This window comes from Giraffa tippelskirchi, chromosome 14, assembly GCF_054371585.1.
Source record: "Giraffa tippelskirchi isolate mGirTip1 chromosome 14, T2T-mGirTip1v1.2.pri, whole genome shotgun sequence".
NCBI classification, from domain to species: domain Eukaryota; kingdom Metazoa; phylum Chordata; class Mammalia; order Artiodactyla; family Giraffidae; genus Giraffa; species Giraffa tippelskirchi.
In genome coordinates, this window is record NC_137288.1 from 19,505,767 (window position 1) to 19,526,698 (window position 20,932).

The following is a 20,932-nucleotide window of genomic DNA, read 5'->3' on the forward strand; positions in this document are numbered from 1 at the left end:
TTAGGATTGACTGGTTTGATCTTCTCCCTGCAGTCCAAGGGACTCTCAAAGAGTCTTCTCCAACACCACAGTTTGAAAGCATCAATTCTTCAGTGCTCAGCCTTCTTTATGGTCCAACTCTCACATCCATACATGACTAGTTAGGAGACAAATTCACTTGGGTTGAGAACCACTGCCTTAAAGATTTGTGGTGGATTTAACATGGCCACAAGGGCTTTGACTATGAGGGAGTTTATGTCTCCTGACATCTGGGTGGGCTCTGTGATCACTTTAACTGAAAGTATATGACAAAGGATGCCAAGCCAGCTTCTGAGCCCAGGTCTAGGGGAGCATGGGCCCTGGAACTCTTGGAGCCTTCGACCAACATGTCAGAAATCTGATTGCCCTGAGACTGCCAGGCTGTGACAGTCCAGGGGGTGTGGAGAGATTCCAGAAGCTGTGTGTGTTAGAGAGAGAGGGAGGGAGGGAGGGGGAGAGGGAGCGGAGAGACACACCCACCGAGGAACACTGAGGCGCCATCTTGGACAGGAGCCCCCAGCCCGGTTGCCCCGCGTCGTGTGGGTCAGGGAGGCACTCGTTAGTTTTGGGGTGGCTTGTACACAGCAGTAGAGAACTAGAGCCACATTCTGACTTAAGGTAAAGCAGTTCAGTCGTTGACTGTTTTCCGTCTGTTTGTTTGGCTGGGCCGGGTCTTCGTTGCTGAGCTCGGGCTTCCCTCTAGTCATGGCGAGCGGGGGCTCCTCTCTGGTTGCGAGGCGCACAGGCTCCAGTGACTGTGGCGACAGGACTCGGTAGCTCCCGGGCTCCAGGGCACAGGCTCAGTCGTCGTGGCCCACGGGCTTGGTCGCTCCGCGGCCCGAGGGATCTTCCCGGACCAGGGATCAAACCCGTGTCTCCTGCATTGTCAGGCAGATTCTTTACCACTGAGCCACGAGGGAAGTCCCAGTCCTTGACTCTTTGCCACATATGCGCCGCTGATTTAGTCCTCAGCGTAATTTCTATAAGCCAAGAGCATGCAGACGTTAGAAAGCTCTGGTGACCCTACCGTTACTCCTGTTTCTAACACACGGTCCTCGCGTTGTTCTCTGTTATACTCCTTTTCTGTTCATGGTATTTTAAGTGGAGAAGGGTGAAGTGCTTTCTCTTTCCTATTAATATTATTTAGTTTTTAAAGTAAAAAGTACTTGATCATTAGCTAATTCATTTAACAGCCTTCTAAAATAGGCAAATTATATCCTTCTCAATTAACACTTGATAATAATAGAATAAACCACAAGAGAACTTTTATTTTTATTCTATTCTCATACAGATATAGTTAGAGCAAAAGGCCTATTTGTTAAGGGAATTATTTTGCTCTAAGTCACTAAGTACATATAATTAGGGAAAAATGAAATATACCAAATGACAAGAAGTATGAAACTAGGGTTTTTCAAATGCTTTCATTTTTTAAAAATGTTTTCCTTCTAAGTTGAGTAATTATACTGTGAAAGCCTGTCCTTCTGTACTTGAGGTGTCTGTGATGACCTAACAAGACAAATGATAAATAAATCAAGATGAAAGTCCATTTAAGACTGTGGTGTGAGTGATGCTGAGTAAAGGGGTGTTACTGGCTGTGGGACCTCAGCCACCATCTGTGGGTCTCCATTTCTTTTTCTGGAGAACAGTGGAGTTGGTTCCTGATGTGTATAACTTTAAAATTTTAGGTTGAGATATTTTCAATTTTCAGCAAATATACACGACATTGAAACTTGTTTCAGTAATGAAAATAAATAGTGAAAGGAGAGCTTCTTACTAGAAAAAAACTCTTGCAATTTACTTATTTATTATATTGTTGCTGTTGTTTAATCACTAAATCATATCTGACTCTTTTGCGACCCCTTGGAATGGACTGTAAGCCCTCCAGGCTCCTCTGTCTGGGATTTCCCAGGCAAGAGTTCCAAAGTGAGTTGCCATGCCCTCCTCCAGGGGATCTTCCCGATACAGGGATCAAACCCATGTCTCCTGCATTGGCAGGCAGATTCTTCACCACTGAGCCACTTGGGAAGCCCTGTCTACTATATGCCAGTAAGTTATCCACCTTCTCCCATGTACTCCTCAAAATCCAGTATTGTTGTTTTCATCATCCCTGTTTTATAAATGAAGAAATAGGCTCTGAGAAGTTAAGTCATTTTTCAAAGGTACAGAGTTCAATGGAAATCCATAGTTTGGATCCTGCTTCTCTGGACTCTTAAGTCCATGGTCTTTTCCATCGTCCCCTCCCCTAAGTTCCTCAGAGGATATACTTTTTTTTTTAAATAGCAAAACCTCTTGCAAAGTGGAAATGTTGCTGACATGACATATGCGCTGGGGTTCAGCATGGGGTGGGTGCAGTATTCCAGCTCCGGGAAGCATGTGTGTGTAGGTCAGCTAAAATGAGAAAAGTTAGTCTGCATGTTCCTACTAGTGAAGACATCGTAGCAGCTAACACATCAGATTGCTGGGTTCAGTGCTAGCCCTGAAGCTGATGGGCTATTTCACTTGTTTGGCGTCCCTGCCTGCGGTGCCTCTGAACTGAGACCCTCGCAGGCAGCTGGCGGGTTGAGCTAACAGCCAGTCTCAGGTGTGATGCTGCAAAATCTGGAAATTTTGAGGAACTCTCAAGTTCTGACTTCAGCGTGATTCTAATTCACCTTCTCTGTGCTGGGAGACCAGACATCGGCAATATACAATACCGTTTTCAAAAGGAAAACTATTACTTTGGGGGTGAGGCAGGCTCTTCCCTTTTTCCAGTGGGTGTAACCCACACAATAACTGTGTTTACTACCAGGCTTGTCTTCTCTGGCTTCCCTGGTGGCTCAGGCAGTAAAGAATCTGCCTGAAATGTGGGAGACCCAGGTTCGATCCCTGAGTTGGGAAGATCCCCTGGAGGAGGGTATGGCAACCCACTCCAGTATTCTTTCCTGGAGAATCCCGTGGACAGAGGAGCCTGGGGAGGCAACAGTCCATGGAGTCGTAAAAACTTCTTTTGGTGGCAGAGGTGCTGGTATCCCTCACTTTGGTGGGCTGCCTGTGTTCATCACGGAAGGAAATGACAAATTCTAATTGGTGATGAGTGAAAATCAAGATTCTTGCCTGGAAAATCCCATGGACAGAGGAGGCTGGTAGGCTACAGTCCATGGGGTCGCTAAGAGTTGGACACGACTGAGCGACTTCACTTTCACTTTTCCCTTTCATGCACTGGAGAAGGAAATGGCAACCCACTCCAGTATTCTTGCCTGGAGAATCCCAAGGACGGCGGAGCCTGGTGGGCTGCTGTCTGTGGGGTCGCACAGAGTTGGACACAACTGAAGCGACTTAGCAGCAGCAGCAGCAGAAAATCAAGATGTGATGTTTTTCCCCATCAAAGGTCCCAATGTGTTCTTTCTGCAGCTTCTTAGATACTTGTGATATTTCTGAAAGGGAGTTCTGTGGGATGTTGAGGAGTGTAAGGATATAAAAGGCATGTCGGACATGCTTGGTAGAGCAAAGGGAACCAGTTCCTTTATTGCTGGGCTCTTCAGATCCTTCACATCAGTTCTAGAGCCCCCAAGGGGGCTGTTTTCAAATGATTGGACCAAGTGACTCTTTTTAGAGGCGCACAGGGCGAAGTCAGGATGCACTTTGGGAAATGCTGCTCTTGCAGGCGAGCCCTTGCTGGGGGCCAGCTCGGGGTGGAGGCCCTGGTGCCCCGCTGAAGGACACGGCATGAGTGTCTCCCTCCCCTTGGGGCCAACGCCCACTTCTGTGAAGCTTCTCTGCAGCAGTGAGCTCTGCACCTTCTTAGGGTGGCTGTGCCCTCCTAAGAAATCTCTTAAGATGACGAAGAAATTATCTGAGTGAAACGAAAGGCACCTCCTCTCCTTACAGGACCCGAGCCCAGCAATGTGAAATGGAAGGACAGTAATTGACCCATCTCATGTTTTAATGAATAAATTAGACCTTCAGTGATCATCAGGAATTTCATGCCATAACTGACAACAAATAGCTGCTTTTGAAAGTATTCCCGCAGTGCACGCTCATGGCAGCCGGACACTGACCAGGGCCACACCGCTGCCTGTGTGTGTGGCCCCCGGGGAGCAAGGCTTTTTCCAGGAATCTCAGAACAAGATGTCCAGTGTCTGGCCTGGGTTCCTGAAAGTTCCACTGGTGGAAGAAACCACCATGGCTTTCGCAGATCGGGTTGTGTGTGAATAGACCTTACTTGGATAAACATTAAAACACAAAAGCCAGACTGTGTAAAGACAAACTTCACTTTGAAAAATCAACATTATATTGTTTCCTGGGGATTTTAATTTCATTTTGCAAGATGCGGTCTCCTTTTCGACCAGCTCAGATCGACACTACAATCAGCGCTGTGCTCCTAGATTTTCCATCTACACTTACTGGTTTTGTCTTGAAGTTTGAAAATGTTGAAGCTTGAGGTAGTATGCGTGTGTGCCTGCTACGTCGCTTCAGTCGTGTCTGACTCTTGATGTCTCTTGGACTGTAGCTCCCCAGGCTCCTCTGTCCATGGGATTCTCCAGGCAAGAATTCTGAGTGGGTTGCCATTTCCTTCTTCAGGGGATCTTCTGCACCCAGGGATCGAACCCATGTCTCCTGCGTCTCCTGCATTGACAGGCAGATTCTTTATCACTGTGCCACCTGGGAAGCCCTTGCTGCGTTATGAAAAAGTGAAAGTGTTAGTCGCTCAGTTGTGTCCAACTCTTTGAGACCCCATGGACTACTGTAACCCTTCAGACTCCTCTGTCCATGGGATTCTCCAGGCAATAATACTGGAGTGGGTTGCCATGCCCTTCTCCAGGGGATCTTCCTGACCTCGGGATTGAATCTGGGTTTCCTGCTTTGCAGGCAGGTTCTTTATCATCTGAGCCACCAGGGAACAGGTTAGTGTGGTATATCCAATATTAAAAAACTGGGTATATGCCAAATAGGTAAGCTAGGTAAGTTGGCATATGCTTCATATCTAAATACTTCCTACTAAAGATGTAGTTTCTCACATTTGCATCAGAAAAGTGCTTTAACACTCATTATACAGTTTTTGTTGGATGAGCTTATTTCCTTCCTCCAAAGACAGGTCCTTTAAAATTGTTATTCATTTTACACACACTTAGTTATTGAGCGCCTGCTGTAAGGCAGGCACCATTTTAGAAATATGGATACAGAGAGATACTTAATGCAGTCCTGCCTTTGAGAACAGAATAATGGAATAATTTCTGTGTTTTCAAAGAAATAATTTAATTCAGATACCTAAGACTAAAAGGAGATTAAAATGCAAGATTAAATAATCTCATCATCCCAAAGAGATTATCTGAGGAAAGAAACATTAAATTCTTAGAAATTATTTCATAATCTTATTTTGCCCAAGATGACTGAAACTAAAGTTAAAACAGTATTTATTGTCTATCCTTGAATGTGTGCCCAGTTATAGAATACATTTAAGAAAATTAAATGTGCATACAAATACAGTGGAATCAAGGCCAAAAGTTTTCATAAAAACCATGAGCTAAGAATTTGAGCACCACCCGGACTTCTCTGTGTGTTTGTTGGAATTGTGTACAGGCTTCTATAAATCTGAATTTCAGATTTTAGGCTTTTATCCAGGAAATGTATTACAAAGGCTCTGGAGAAAAAGCAAATTGATAATTTAATGAAAAACTTGGAAGATCCAATGAAAGCTAAGCATAAGCTATGTGCTGTGAGAGGTTTTTCTAAATTCTTCAGAGCTTATTTTAGCTTCAGGTGTTTAAAAGTCAACACTGTTTTGATTTAAAGGTTTAAAGAGCTTAGAGTTTTCTAACAGAGATTTAAAGAATTTGAGGAAGGGAAGGCGAGTTAATCCTAGATGTGAATTCAGGTGAAACACCTGATTCAATTTTTTAATTTTTTTTGAGACTCATAGTTGGCAGAAGTTGGAAGGCATTCTGTTCCTGTGATCTACCTTTGATGTTTAAATTAATCTTCAAATGCTTTTCCAAGATCAAAGACAAAGGTTGCGGACTGATTTACCTCGGCGCTTCTGCTCAGTAAAATAAGGACGTGCACACAGCCATCGCGGTCCTGTGTCAGCTCTGCCCGTGCTGTGGGAATTCGCGCGATTGCTGCTTCCGGAGTATCAGTGTTGGGCAGCAACACCCCAGACAGGCCCTGGTTCCACGGTGTTCCTGGAGGAGAGACACAGAGCTCTGGTGAATAGGACGACATGCAGCGACCCTGCAGATTCCAACAGTCCAGACAAGGGGCTCAACGCCAATGCGGAGATAAATTTCAGTTTCTAGGACAGAGTCTGAGAACAGTTGTATAGGAGACCCCTTAGTGGCGAGTGGTTTTTCTGATGCCTTCTTTCTTTCTTCTTCTTTTATTAAAAAAACATTTATTGGCTTAGTTTTGGCTGTGCTGGGTCTTCGTGGCTGCATGGACTCTCGTTATAGGGGTCGGGCCCACCTCTCTAGTTGCGGTGTGCAGGCTTCTCATTGCTGCTGCTTCTCTTGTTGTGGAGCACGGGCTCTAGGGTGCTCGGGACTCAGTAGCTGCAGCACCTGGGCTCAGTGATTGTGGCTCCTGGGCTCTAGAGCACAGGCTTAGTAGTTGTGGCACATGGGCTTAGTTGCTCTGAGGCATGTGGGATCTTCCCGGACCAGGGATTGAAACCGTGTCCCCTACATTGGCAGCTGGATTCTTCACCACTGTGCCGTCAGGCAAGCCCTCTGGTGCCCTCTTTCTGATTTCCTCTCCTAACTTGGCTGGGCTTGTGCGGGTATGTGGGCAGGAGGGGTGCTCCTGCACTGCAGGGCCCCTGGGTCTGTGTTGAGTGGTGATGAGAGATGGGCTCCTGCTCTTGTGGCCGTGAGCGTGGCGGACTCTGAGGAAGACCACGTGCAGAGGAAACAGACTTGACTGAAGGCAGTGTTGGCTCCGTCATCAGCTGTGTCCTCCCAAGATTCTGGAGAAAGTGTGTACAGGGACTCATATTCTGGAGACGGACAGCCAGGGGTAATACTAAAATACTCAGTGGCTCCCAAGACAGGGGCTTGGAGACAACCCGTCAGAAGGTAGAAATGGAGTCAAGGTCATGTCGTTAGTTTTTAGTTGTGGGAAGTCAGCAAGCTCCTGGGAAGGTGCTGGGGTGGCTGGGACAATGGGAACAGGGACCAGGAGTGTGGTTGCAATCCAAGCGGGGGTTGGAAAAGAATTTCCAGACACAGAGTATTGCAGAAAGGAATGCGTTTATTAAGCACAAAGAGCAGAGATAATGAGGGCACTTCAGCAAAGGGGACCGACCTCCTGACAGGCCAGGGAGAGTCAACTGGACACTGCTAGGATAGCGGCTCAGGGAGAGCTGACCCTTTCCATGGGTTAGTAGTGCATTTTTATAGCCTCAAGACACAGAAAATTCTTGCTGGAAAGGTGGCATTAGGTGATTGGTCAGGGCACTATAGGGTGACCCACGGGGTGGGTATGTTTGCCTCACTTGGGGTCAGGAAGCTGGCCGGTAAGGATCAGGGGGGCTTTTGGCAACAGTCACGATGGGGCTCAGTCAGTTCTGGAGATGACCTAGGTTCTGGGCTCCACTTCCGTGGCCTTGATACAAGGCCTCGCACCTGTGATCTTGGTATGGGACACCACCAGGAGCACAGAGGATAAGAGAGGGCTTGGGAAGTGGCTACTTACCAATCAGTACAGAACTATTTCCGGCTGCCTGCAGGAGATGCAGGTTTGATCCCTGGGTCGAGAAGGTCCCCTGGAGAAGGGCAGGGCAACCCACTCCAGTATTCTTGCTTGGAGAATCCCCTGGTCAGAGGAGCCTGGCGGGCCACAGTCCACAGGGCTGCACAGAGTCAGACACGACTGAAGTTACTTAGCATGCACGCACAGAACCCTTTTCAGTACCTGGTACGGCTGTGCAATGATGGGCTACTGCCCTGCAGAGACTGGCGTTTGATCCTGGTCTAAGTATTGGGCTTGGACACACCTATTTACCTCTGACTTTTCTTCTGGGAAATAGGAGTGTTAGTGATACAACCTTTGTGAAGTTGCCCTGAGGATTAAATGAGATAATGCATGAAAAATGCTGAGCCTAGTGCCTGGCCAGAGGAAAGTGTTCAGTAAATGGCCACTGTGATCTGGTTCCCACTTTCTGCCCGTTGTGACTGATCTTTTAAAGGATTTTAAATGGGAACAGCTTGTATGAATTGAGCGCTTTTCTGGAAGAGATTAGACACTGCCGTTTAGATTTTATTTGTGCATAGATTTCTGCTTAAATTTTATGATTATCTTCAAAACACTGGTAGGAGAAAATGCAAAAATGATGCTTTAATCTGCTGTGTTATTACCACCATAACTAAATAGTAGCAGGCTCAGGGATTGTTTTTCGATGTAGAGAAAGTCTTGCTTATGTAACTTCAGAATAATTTCTTCATTCTTTTCAAGGTATTGGGGCTCTGCCTCTGAATTGCAAACGCTTCTAGCGGCTTTTTTGTTATCCTGCTATGGGAAAAGGTCATTGAAATGTTTAAATGAAATGAACTCAAATGCGAATGAGTCATATTTAATATTTATTGAATCTGAACAAAGTGCCTTGGAACATTCAGGACACACACACAGGTCAGAGAAATGTTATGACATGTTATGAGAACAGAATTCTTTTGAATGCACAAAGGAGCTTGCTAACTAAAAGAATATTTCAAGCAAATAAGTATTTCCAGTGTTTTATTTTATAAGAGGTCCTTTTCACATATTTATTTAAGTTGCTGTAGGTATTGGGTGTGTTAGTGTGTATTAAAGTATCTGTTCTTTTCTTATTGTTTCTTTATATTACTTATCTGGCTCCATCTGGTCTTCATTGTGGCACTCGGGTCCTTTGCTGTTCATGCACGATTTCATGGTGCAAGGACTCTTTAGTTGAGGCACGTGGGCTCCGGAGCCCTTGGGCTTCAGTAGTTGTGGCACGTGGAATCTGAGTTCTCCAACCCGGGATCGAACTTGCATCCCCTGCATTTCAAGATGGATTCGCAACCACTGGATCACCAGGGAAGTCCCTTTTTTTATGAGCAGACTTTTTGAGATCTATTTCACATACTGTATAGTTTATCCACCTAAAGTATACAGTTTAGTGGTTTTCACTGTGTTTGCAGTCTTGACCGATCACCACCATCAATTTTTGAACATTTTCATCACCCCAAAGAGTGTTTTGTTCATGTATTTGTGAATTTCCCAAGTTTCTCTTATTCACTTCTAATTTCATTCCAGAGAAATTAGAGGACATCCATGGTATGATTTCAGTCCTTTGAATGTGGGGGAGATTGTTTTGCGTCCTGCGATCAGGTTCAAACTCCAAGAGATAGTGGAGGATAGGGAGGCCTGGTGTGCTGCTGTCCACGGGGTTGCAAAGAGTCAGACATGACTTAGTGACTGAACAACAGCAACAAATTGGGTTCATCCTAGATAAACTGCCGTGTGGCTGGGGGAGGAAATGTGATCCGGAGTTGCTGGGGACAGAGTTCTGTAGCTGTGTTGTGTCTACTTGGTTTGCAGTGTTTATATCTTCAGTTTCCTTGTTGAATTTCTGCATAGCTATGGTGCACATTGACCATCGTTCCATGCAGTGTGGGGGTGTTGAAGTCTCCAGTTACTGTGGTTGAACTGTCGATTTCTCCCTTCAGTTCTGCCAGTTTTTGCTTCGTGTGTTTTGGGGTTCTCTGCAGGATTTCATTGCTCTGAACTAGGAGCTGAGGGGAGGGAGTCCTTGATAGCACCTTCTAGCAGTGATTTCCATCGTATTAAGCTGGGTTGTAGCTCAAATGCAGAGTCTGGCTGTCTTTACTGAGATTTAGTAGATTTTCTTGCATAAATGTTTTTCTATTTGCTATATGCCCTGAGGAAAAGTTCCAGAGATTTTAATTGGTTGCTTTGTTAAAAATAAGTTTCACCAGTTATAACTGTTCTGTTGGGGAGAGGTATGTGGTCCCTCTATGCTGCTGTTCCAGAAATTTCCTCCCTCTGTGTTCCATTATTTTATTTATTAATTTTTAAAAATTTATTTATTTATTTGGCTGAATCAGGTCTTAGTCATGGTGTGTGGGCTCCAGAGCGCAGGCTGAGTTGGCCCAGAACATGTGGGATCTTAGTTCCCCAACCAGGGATTGAACCCTCATCCCCTACACTGGGAGGCAGATTCTTAGCTACTGGACTACCACGGAAGTCTTCCTGTGTGTTCCTTTAGGGTGTTAAAAAACAAAACGACCCACATCATGTCTATGATAAGCAAGAAATTGGAGCAGTAAATGAAGTGTTTATCCTAGACCCAGGATTTACAATTTTTACACAACAGTCATTTTTAAGCCACTTACATTTACTCTCCTCATTACATGGTACTATGTGTACAAAGAAACTAAAGCAAATAGTCTTGGGCCTCAGAAGCTTATAGAATAAAACAGCTCTTTAGTCGGCATTAAATTAAACTATACTGTGCTCATGAACTGGGAGAATATTGTTAAAATGTCGTTACCACCCAAAGCAATATACAGGTTTAATGCAATCTCTATTAAAAAGGACAGAAATGGTATGGACCTAACAGAAGCAGAAGATATTAAGAAGAGGTGGCAAGAATACACAGAAGAACTGTACAAAAAAGATCTTCACGACCCAGATAATCACGATGGTGTGATCACTCACCTAGAGCCAGACATCCTGGAATGTGAAGTCAAGTGGGCCTTAGAAAGCATCACTACGAACAAAGCTAGTGGAGGTGATGGAATTCCAGTTGAGCTATTTCAAATCCTCAAAGATGATGCTGTGAAAGTGCTGCACTTGATATGCCAGCAAATCTGGAAAACTCAGCAGTGGCCACAGGACTGGAAAAGGTCAGTTTTCATCCCAATCCCAAAGAAAGGCAATGCCAAAGAATGCTCAAACTACCGCACAATTGCACTCATATCACACGCTTGTAAAGTAATGCTCAAAATTCTCCAAGCCAGGCTTCAGCAATACATGAACCGTGAACTTCCAGATGTTCAAGCTGGATTTAGAAAAGACAGAGGAACCAGAGATCAAATTGCCAACATCCACTGGATCATCGAAAAAGCAAGAGACTTTCAGAAAAACATTCTATTTCTGCTTTATTGACTATGCCAAAGCCTTTGACTGTGTGGATCACAATAAACTGTGGAAAATTCTGAAAGAGATGGGAATACCAGACCATCTGACCTGTCTCTTGAGAAACCTGTATGCAGGTCAGGAAGCAACAGTTAGAACTGGACATGGAACAACAGACTAGTTCCAAAGAGGAAAAGGAGTACATCAAGGCTGTATATTGTCACACTGCTTATTTAACTTATATGCAGAGTACATCATGAGAAACGCTGGGTTGGAAGAAACACAAGCTGGAATCAAGATTGCCAGGAGAAATACCAATAACCTCAGATATACAGATGACACCACCCTTATGGCAGAAAGTGAAGAAGAACTAAAGAGCCTCTTGATGGAAGTGAAAGAGGAGAGTGAAAAAGTTGGCTTAAAGCTCAACGTTCAGAAAACTAAGATCATGGCATCTGGTCCCATCACTTCATGGGAAATAGATGGGGAAACGGTGGAAACAGTGTCAGACTTTATTTTTTTGGGCTCCAAAATCACTGCTGATGGTGACTGCAGCCATAAAATTAAAAGACACTTACTCCTTGGAAGGAAAGTTATGACCAACCTAGATAGCATATTAAAAAGCAGAGACATTGCTTTGCCAACAGAGGTCCTTCTAGTCAAGGCTATGGTTTTTCCAGTAGTCATGTATGGATGTGAGAGTTGGACGATGAAGAAAGCTGAGCGCCAAAGAATTGATGCTTTTGAACTGTGGTGTTGGAGAAGACTCTTGAGAGTTCCTTGGACTTCAAGGAGATCCAACCAGTCCATCCTAAAGGAGATCAGTCCTGGGTGTTCATTGGAAGGACTGATGTTGAAGCTGAAACTCCAATACTTTGGCCACCTCATGCGACGAGTTGACTCATTGGAAAGACCCTAATGCTGGGAAGGATTGGGGGCAGAAGGAGAAGGGGACGACAGAGGATGAGATGGCTGGATGGCATCACCGACTTGATGGACATGGGTTTGGGTATTCTCCGAGAGCTGGTGATGGACAGAGAGGCCTGGCGTGCTGCGATTCATGGGGTCGCAGAGTCGGAAACGACTGAGCGACTGAACTGAACTGAAGTATTAAAATACCATTGGCATTTCTCATAAAACTGGTATAAATACTTCTAAAATTTGCATGGAACCACAAAAGACCCTGAATAGCCAGTGCAGTATTAAGGAAGAAGAATAAAGTTGGAGGTGTCATGCTCCCTGATTTCAAACTGTAGGTTGAATATCTTTTCATGTGCCTTTGGCCACTGAATATATCTTAAAAGTCTAGTTGAGAGACTTCTCTGGCAGTCCAGTGGTTGGGACTTGGCCTTCCAATGCAGGGCATGCAAATTTAGTCTCTGGTCAGGGGGCTAGGATCCCACTTGCCTCAAGGTCAAAAAATCCAAAACATAAAGCAGAAGCAATATTGTAACAAATTCAATAAAGTCTTTCTTGAAAACATATTTAAAAGTTGAGACATTTTAAAATTCTGGCTTAGACATTTCTTTTTAGTTACTTAAGGATAAAAACCTTCCCTTTCTTTTTCTTTTTTCTCTACCTTTTCCTTCTCTTTTTTTTTTCTTTGATGTTCTTTTGAGATATCTCCAAAAGTAGATGTCAAGTAGGGGTGCATTTCGATTTTAATTCTCTCATTATTATGCATTGTCTCTGTCTACAAAGTATCAACACATATGGAGGTCAGACAAGACTAGATATTACTATTTAATGAGATTATAAGTATCACAGAATCCTCACAAAGACTAATTATTGCTTTTACAAGTGAAAGTGTTCATTTTCAGCCAGCAAATGTATTTTAATACTGGGGCTCTTTTTGAGAAAAAAATAACACCTTTGATTTATACTTGTATAAACTTCAGTATTAAGGTTATATGAGTATAATTTTAAGCTTATAACTCATGCAGTTCTGTCTCATTTTAGACTTATGTTTATAGTAAGGGTAATTCTAAATTAAACCTATAATGCCTGAAACTATCTGCACTTCAGTTCAGTTCAGTTCAGTCGCTCAGTCGTTTCCGACTCTTTGCGACCCCATGAACCGCAGCACACCAGGCCTCCCTGTTCGTCACCAACTCCTGGAGTCCACCCAAACCCATGTCCATTGAGTCGGTGATGCCATCCAACCATCTCATCCTCTGTCGTCCCCTTCTCCTCCTGCCCCTAATCCTTCCCAGCATTAGGGTCTTTTCCAATGAGTCAACTCGTCGCATGAGGTGGCCAAAGTATTGGAGTTTCAGCTTCAACATCAGTCCTTCCAATGAACACTCAGGACTGATCTCCTTTAGGATGGACTGGTTGGATCTCCCTGCAGTCCAAGGAACTCTCAAGAGTCTTCTCCAACACCACAGTTCAAAAGCATCAATTCTTCTGCATTCAGCTTTCTTTATAGTCCAACTCTCACATCCATACGTGACCACTGGAAAAACCATAGCCTTGACTAGACAGACCTTTGTTGACAAAGTAATATCTATGCTTTTTAATATGCTGTCTAGGTTGGTCATAACTTTCCTTCCAAGGAGTAAGCGTCTTTTAATTTCATGGCTGCAATCACCATCTGAAGTTAGGCTATTTAATAAAAATATAGTCACTTGATATATATCCTTTTTTTTCCCATCTCAATTTCTGGCTTTTCTAGGTGTCTCCACTTGACTTCTTGGGTATCTCAATTGGTAAAGAATCCAGCTGCAATTCAGGAGACCTGGGTTGACCCCTGGGTCAGAAAGATCCCCTGGAGGAGGGCATGGCCACCCCCTCCAGTATTCTTGCCTGGAGAATCCCATGGACAGAGCAGCCTGGTGGGTTATAGTCTGTGGGGTCGCAGAGAGTTGGACACAACTGAGAGACGAATACACACACACACACACACACACATACCACTTGTAATGCAAAGAAACCTCCCAGCAGAATTCATCATCTACAGCATGTCATTTGGTTTTCTCTGTTTAATACCCATGTGTCCACAAATCCCTGGTAGTTTATTAGGCTCTGAGGATGGTGTTGAGGCTGAAGTGGCAAATAAAGGATGATCTGGGGATTTGCAGTGTGTGTATCACAGTTTCTCAAAAATGCTACCTACACTTAAAAGTGGGTTAAAGATTGAAATAAATCCTGGCATGAGTGAATTGATACAGTACATCATAGGAGATCTTGCTGAACCATTTAATCTAAGAGTGTGCTTCAACTAGCAAAGCCCTGCAGTTGTTGACAGTAATTTGTGTTATAATAAATCTGAAATGAGAGAAGTTTTTTTTTTTTTGATTAAAAAAATAGGTACACAAAACATCACCTTTCTAAACCCAGTGCTTCATGAAGGATCCATTATATTTAAAGACACTAAATATATCTTGGTTATGCTTAAAGTACATAAAGTTTCCAAAGATGGTGTGGGAACACTTAAGGGGTGATGTGATAGGAAGAAATAGATTTAGGATAGGAATTTTTACGGCAATAGAATGTACTATAGTTGGAGAAATAAACCTAGGCAACCTATTAAAAAGCAGAGACATCACTTTGTTGACAAAGGTCCGTCCAGTCAAAGCTTTGGTTTTTCCAGTAGTCATATATGGATGTGAGAGTTGAACCATAAAGGAAGCTGAGTGCTGAAGAATTGATGCTTTTGAACTGTGGTGTTGGAGAAGACTCTTGAGAGTTCCTTGGACTGCAAGGAGATCCAACCAGTCCATCCAAAGGGAAATCAACCCTGACTGTTTATTGGAAGGGCTGATGTTGAAGCTGAAGCTCAAATGCTTTGGCCACCTGATGAGAAGAGCTGACTCTTTGGAAAATATCCTTGTTGACCTAGTGATGTCTCTGTTTTTTAATTTTAAAAAGGTAGGGAATCTCAAATTGATTGAAATTTCACTTATTCTTCATGAAAAAATGACTTCTCTTTCAATTCCAGATGAATATCAAAGGATATTAGCCAATTCCAGGTAAATGTTGTCTCTTCTGTCATAAAAAAAGGCACATAGACATGGCAGGTGAAATTAAAGGGTGAAATGAAGTCTTTTAGCAAAAACAAACACTTTGACAATATTCCTGATATTTCTGCCTTCTTACAAATACATCAAGTGTTGTGTTAGCAATTACTAGCCAAGTTTTAGCCTTTTAGGACATTAAGTGACTTTGTAGGACTACATTACAAACTGCCTACTGTATGTGAGTTAGTAAAAGTCGCTCAGTTGTGTCCGACACTTTGCAACCCAGTGTTCTGGAATTCTCTAGGCCAGAATACTGGACAAGGTAGCCTTTCCCTTCTCCTGGGGATCTTCCCAACCCAGGGATCGAAACCAGGTCTCCCACATTGCAGGCAGATTCTTTACCAGCTGAGCCACAAGGGAAGCTACTGTATACAAATTACTAAATAAAATATGCTATCAAATTGAGTCATGGTAGAAAATAGTTCTGCTATATTGAGAGTTTTAAAATGTTCTGTTGAAACTTCCCAGGTGGCGCTAGTGGTAAGAACCAACCTGCCAATGCAGGAGACATAAGAGATGTGGGTTCGATCCCTGGGTTGGGAAGATCCCCTGGAGGAGGGCACGACAACCCACTCCAGTATTCTTGCCTGGAGAATCCCAAGGGCAGAGGAGCCTAACAGCTACAGTCCATAAGGTCACAGAGAGTTGGACACGTTCAAAGCAACCTAGCATGCATACACACAAACCAACATGAAATAATGCAGAGTCTATGGGGCTTTTGTTTTTGTCTTTCAAACATTTTCTCCTGATTGTCCTGGGCAAATCATAAAGGGTTCATATTTATCTTTACCTTGTCTGGAAAAGGTCAGTTTTCATCCCAATCCCAAAGAAAGGCAGTGCCAAAGAATGCTCAAACTACCACACAATTGCATTCATCTCACACGCTAGCAAAGTAATGCTCAAAATTCTCCAAGCTGGGCTTCAACAACATGTGAACTGTGAACTTCCAGATGTTCAAGCTGGTTTTAGAAAAGGCAGAAGAACCAGAGATCAAATTGCCAACATCTCCTGGATCATTGAAAAAGCAAGAGAGTTCCAGAAAAACATCTATTTCTGCTTTACTGACTTTGCCAAAGCCTTTGACTGTGTGGATCACAATAAACTGTGGAAAATTCTGAAAGAGATGGGAATACCAGACCACCTGACCTGTCTCTTGAGAAACCTGTATGCAGGTCAGGAAGCAACAGTTAGAACTGGACATGGAACAACAGACTGGTTCCAAAGAGGAAAAGGAGTACATCAAGGCTGTATATTGTCACCCTGCTTATTTAACTTATATGCAGTGTACATCATGAGAAATGCTAGGCTGGATGAAGCACAAGCTGGAATGAAGATTGCTGGGAGAAATATCAATAACCTCAGATATGCAGATGACACCACCCTTATGGCAGAAAGTGAAGAAGAACTAAAAAGGCTCTTGATGAAAGTGAAAGAGGAGAGTGAAAAAGTTGGCATAAAGCTCAACATTCAGAAAACTAAGATCATGGCATCTGGTCCCATCACTTCATGGCAAACAGATGGAGAAACGGTGGAAACAGTGGCTGACTTTATTTTTTGCGGTTCCAACATCACTGCAGATGGTGACTGCAGCCATGAAATAAAAAGACACTTACTCCTTGGAAGAAAAGTTATGACCAACCTAGACAGCATATTAAAAAGCAGAGACATTGCTTTGCCAACAAAGGTCCTTCTAGTCAAGGCTATGGTTTTTCCAGTAGTCATGTATAGATGTGAGAGTTGGACTATAAAGAAAGCTGAGTGCCGAAGAACTGATGCTTTTGAACTGTGGTGTTGGAGAAGACTCTTGAGAGTCCCTTGGACTGCAAGGAGATCCAGCCAGTCCATCCTAAAGGAAATCAGTCCTGAATGTTCATTGGAAGGACTGATGTTGAAGCTGAAACTTCAATACTTGGCTACCTGATGCGAAGAGCTGACTCATTTGAAAAGACCCTGATGCTGGGAAAGATTGAAGGCAGGAGGAGATGGTTGGATGAGATCACCAACTCAATGGACATGAGTTTGAGTAAAGTCCAGGAGTTGGTGATGGACAGGGAGGCCTGGCGTGCTACAGTCCATGGGGTCATAAAGAGTCGGACATGGCTGAGCTACTGAACTGAACTGTCTTTGAAAATATTCTTTTCTTAGTCCAACATTTAGACACCGCATCTCTGGGACCTTTTGTGTTTTTGCTCTGAGTTTCCTACCTCTCTCTGACTGTGGAGGGTACAACATCTGTATAAGCACGGACCTTGTGGATTCTGGGAAGATAGAAGTTTGAAAATATCCCTAATGCCCTTCTTTCTCAACTACTCACTAATGATGACTTTTTCCAAGTCCATTTGGAGCTGGCACTATCAGAAGTGGTGGCCCATCAAAAGTGAGTGAGGCTCAAGCTCTGCAGGGACCAGATATCCCCAGTTGTTGTTACCAGATTGATCTTGGGGTCCACTCACCTACCACACAGCAAAGTCAATCTTCTGACATTGGAGTCATGAAGAAAGTATTGCCAGAAGGGGGAGCCCCTTCCAGGGCCCAAGAGTGGGCTCTTGTCTAACACTCGGAAATGAATTGTGGGAGGGGACACACGAGCTGACAAAGCTAGAGATTTTATTAGGAAAGAGGGGCCTGAAAAGAGAGCAGCAGGGTGAGGGAACCCAGGACTGCTCTGCCACGTGGCTTGCAGCCTGGGTTCTGTGGTGATGGGATTAGTTTCCAGGTTGTCTCTGGCCAATCACTCTGATGAAGGGTCCACCCTGGTGGTGCCCACCCACGTTGCTTGGTCAAGGTGGATTCCAGCAAGGAGGATCCCGGGAGGTTGATAGGACAACCTTTCCCAAATGCTTCAGTTGATTTTGACTTGTTAGTTCTGTGTTGCTTACCAGGACCTCCTGTCACAAGGTAACTCATGCAAATGGTGACTATGGTACCTGGCCAGGTTGGGCAGTTTCAGTCAGTGTTTCCCTTAACAAAATTACAGTGTTTGTTTCTGGGCCAAGTAAGAGAATGGGCAGCTGGTGCTCAAAAGCCTGGACACCCTGGTGGCTTTCAGGGGAGGGTTTTATAGGCAACATTTGGAGTGAGGGTTGCAGCTCGTGAATTTCGTTCTGATTAGTTGGTGGGGAGGTAACTGTGATGTTTTTTGAAAATCTTAATCATCAGTCTACTGGTCCCATCCAGTCTGTGTGCTTGTGGTCAGCATAGAGTCACCATCCTCCATTTCGGGGGGAGGGGAGCAAGGGTGTCTTAAGGGCTTCCCAGGTGGCTCAGCGGTAGAATCTGCCTGCCAATACAGGAGATGTGGGTTCGATCCCTGGGTCAGGAAGATCCCCTGAGCTATCCACTCCAATAGTCTTGCCTGGGAAAATCCCATGGACAGAGGAGCCTGATGGGCTATAGTCCACAGGTCGCCAAAGAGTTGGACACAACTTAGCGACTGAACAACAAGGTTTGCCTTAGTTTCCACAGAGCAGCTCAGAGATACGTGTCAGATCTTCCTGTGGATTTCTGGAGGAGGAACTAGGACTCAGTTTTGTTTCTGAACTGTCTTCTAACCTGTCATTACATTTATTGTAACTGTGCCTGGCTCTATTGTGTCTGATTCTACTCCATGGACTGTAGCCCGCCAGGCTCCTCTGTCTTTGGGATTCTCCAGGCAAGAACTGGAGTGGGGGGCCCTTTCTTCCTCCAGGGCATCTTCTCGACCCAGGGATTGAACTGGAGTCTCTAGCATCTCCTGCACTGGCAGTGGGATTCTTTACCATTGAACCACCTGGCAAGCCATTACTTTTATTGCCTGATGCCTTTTCCTTTGTTCCTCAATTCCCTCACCTCACTTCCCTAATTAGCTAGAGTCTGCTGTTAGGAACTCAGGGAAGGCCTTGGAGAATACAGCCTTTCTCTTGCTTGCTTGCTTGCTTTTTTTTTTTTTTTAACAGAAAAGAAATAGGGGCGCAGATAGACTTTTCTGTGGGTTCTGCTAGGTTTCAATTATCCTTTTCTTTGATATTCCTCAATTTGAGAATAACAGAGGTGGGACAAGAAAAGAAATTAAAGTTTTTAATTCACAATAATAACAAAAGCTATGAAATATTCAGGAATTGCATTAATAAGGAATCAACATGAAAAATAATTATAAAAAATATGAGGGGTAAACAAAAACACTTTGAACAATCACAAATGTATACCTTGACCGTGGATGGAAATTTTAAATTACTAAGCATTATTAGTCAATTCCTTTAAATCTTATATGTACAGGTAATGAAATCCTAATGAGAGCCACATTTTTAAATTAGATTAAAAACTTCCTATAGAAGATAAACATCTGAAAATAAGCAAGAAAATAAATGCCAGATATTAAAAGTAACTACATAGACTTAAATAGAACAAAAATTACAGAAAACAAGAAATAGGTCACACATACATGGTAATTTACTATGTGACAAAGTGAGCACTTCAAAACAATTGTTTAATATTTCCTTAACAATATGTATAATATGTAATTGGTTGCTACCATCAATGGAAATGAAATTAAACTCTTCATATATAAAACCAAATTTTCAGATGATTTCAAAACTTAAAGATAAAAACATTTAAATATTAAGAGATAATTTAGATGACAAGAATTGGGATACATTTCTAAGAAAGAAAACCAGAAGCTATAAAAGAAAGATACCACAATATAAAATGAAAACAGGCAAATTATGACAAAACTACTTACAAAGCACATTTTGTCTATTTTTGAAAATACAAACAACTGAGTTGGGGGGCAAAAGCCATACAAATAAAATCATCTTAGATGATCTTACATAATTCCATTTGTGTGTGTACATGTGTGCAGGTATGAGAAATGTATGGGATGTGTTCACCATAAGTTAGCAGTGGTTCTTTTAGAATGGTGATCTTTTAGGTGACGTCTACTTATTTCAACATATGTGTATTGCTGGAAAATATTATCATAATTGTTTCAATTAATATATCCCGCAAGAAGCTTTTTTCATCTTGAAAACAAAACAAAAAAGAGGCTTCACATCTTTCTGGGAAGGTAATTTTGGGCATTAGACCACTGAGATCTCTGGTTTTCTATTTGCATGAACCTGACTATGTTTAAAAAATAACCTGTCACTTCTGAAAACGCTTTCCTGTTTGGACCGTGTTATCAATATCAGCTTCATTTTCAGACAGAACCCTTGGTCGGGCCGTGTAATGAATCTGGAAAAGCCCCATTTCTTCAGCTTTGACATCCCTATTTGTGTCTTTTATTCTCTCCTTGCTGATGGCAGCAACATCCACTCCCCAGTCGGTGCTTGTGGATTTCCTGGGGCTTGTGTCTTGCAAATCCATGCATCACAGGACAAAGGGACAAACCTCAGAAATGCCATCAAAGGTACTTTATCATTTATTTCCTGGGTGCAGAAAAGCATTAACTGCCCTCCAGAAAGCCAATAACCCTCCAGGAAGAAAATAGTACGTCCTGTGCTCTCCCTGCTTTTGTTAGACATACGACAGCAATTCCATCACATTCTATAATTTCAGATTATTAAGATGCGGCATGACTTTTGATCAGATATTTCCTATCTTAGACAGAAGTGGGTTTCAGTATTGTAACTCTTTATTGATTTTTGATCACAGGTTTTGAAGGGAGGCTTACTGAGCTCTCAAAGATCACATAGAAACTCAGTGACAGATCTGGACAAAACACCTTCAACTGTTACAGGACTAATGAACCCTAAAGGGAGTTTATTCTACTTCCTGACTTTAAAGTGATATATGGCCACAAATTGGATTTTGCAGATAAAATCTCTGTA

General features: G+C 43.2%; 1 long non-coding RNA gene across 1 annotated transcript in view; it reads left to right on the forward strand.

The window, feature by feature from the left end:
• Positions 1-482: 482 nt before the first annotated feature.
• Positions 483-20,932, forward strand: part of LOC145534719 (uncharacterized) — a 67,315-nt gene continuing 46,865 nt past the window's right edge. Inside the window, exon 1 of the long non-coding RNA XR_014074900.1 lies at positions 483-636. This is a non-coding gene — a long non-coding RNA (uncharacterized LOC145534719). The remainder of the gene's footprint in view (positions 637-20,932) is intronic.